General features: G+C 41.1%; 1 non-coding gene across 1 annotated transcript; it reads right to left on the bottom strand.

Moving 5' to 3' along the window:
- Nucleotides 1-210: 210 nt before the first annotated feature.
- Nucleotides 211-318, bottom strand: LOC130938436 (small nucleolar RNA R71). Its single transcript, XR_009069602.1, has one exon. It is a non-coding gene; the product is annotated as a small nucleolar RNA R71 (small nucleolar RNA).
- Nucleotides 319-1008: the final 690 nt, after the last annotated feature.

The raw sequence follows: 1008 nt of genomic DNA on the forward strand, positions 1-1008 counted from the left end.
CATCAGTTTTTAGCTGAGTTCTTGCAAATCTGTGACACAGTCAACACTAATGGGGTTGACCCTGAGGTCTACAGACTGATGCTATTCCCTTTTGCTGTAAGAGACAGAGCTAGAATATGGTTGGACTCACAACCTAAAGATAGCCTGGACTCTTGGGAAAAGCTAGTCAATGCCTTCTTGGCAAAGTTCTTTCCACCTCAAAAATGGAGTAAGCTTAGAGTGGAAGTCCAAACCTTCAGACAGAAGGATGGAGAATCCCTCTATGAAGCTTGGGAAAGATACAAACAATTAATCAGAAGATGTCCCTCAGACATGCTTTCTGAATGGAGCATCATAGGTATCTTCTATGATGGTCTCTCTGAACTATCCAAGATGTCCTTGGATAGCTCTGCTGGAGGATCTCTTCATCTGAAGAAGACGCCTACAGAAGCTCAAGAGCTAATTGAAATGGTTGCAAATAACCAATTCATGTACACTTCTGAAAGAAATCCTGTGAACAATGGGACTAGTCAGAAGAAAGGAGTTCTTGAGATTGACACTCTGAATGCCATACTAGCTCAGAACAAGATATTGACTCAACAAGTCAATTTGATTTCTCAGAGTCTGTCTGGAATGCAAAATGCACCTGGCAGTACTAAGGAAGCTTCATTTGAGGAAGAAGCTTATGATCCTGAGAACCCTTCAATGGAAGAGGTGAATTACCTAGGAGAACCCTATGGAAACACCTACAATTCTTCATGGAGAAATCACCCAAATTTCTCATGGAAGAATCAAGAGAGACCTCAACAAGGTTTCAATAATAATAATGGTGGAAGAAACAGGTTTAGCAATAACAAGCCTTTTCCATCATCTTCTCAGCAACAGACAGAGAGTTCTAAGCAGAATACCTCTGACTTAGCAACAATGGTCTCTGATCTAATCAAAACCACTCAAAGTTTCATGAATGAGACAAGGTCCTCCATCAGAAATTTGGAAGGACAAGTGGGTCAGCTGAGCAAGAAAGTTACT

The sequence above is a fragment of the Arachis stenosperma genome, chromosome 6, assembly GCF_014773155.1.
Source record: "Arachis stenosperma cultivar V10309 chromosome 6, arast.V10309.gnm1.PFL2, whole genome shotgun sequence".
NCBI lineage: Eukaryota > Viridiplantae > Streptophyta > Magnoliopsida > Fabales > Fabaceae > Arachis > Arachis stenosperma.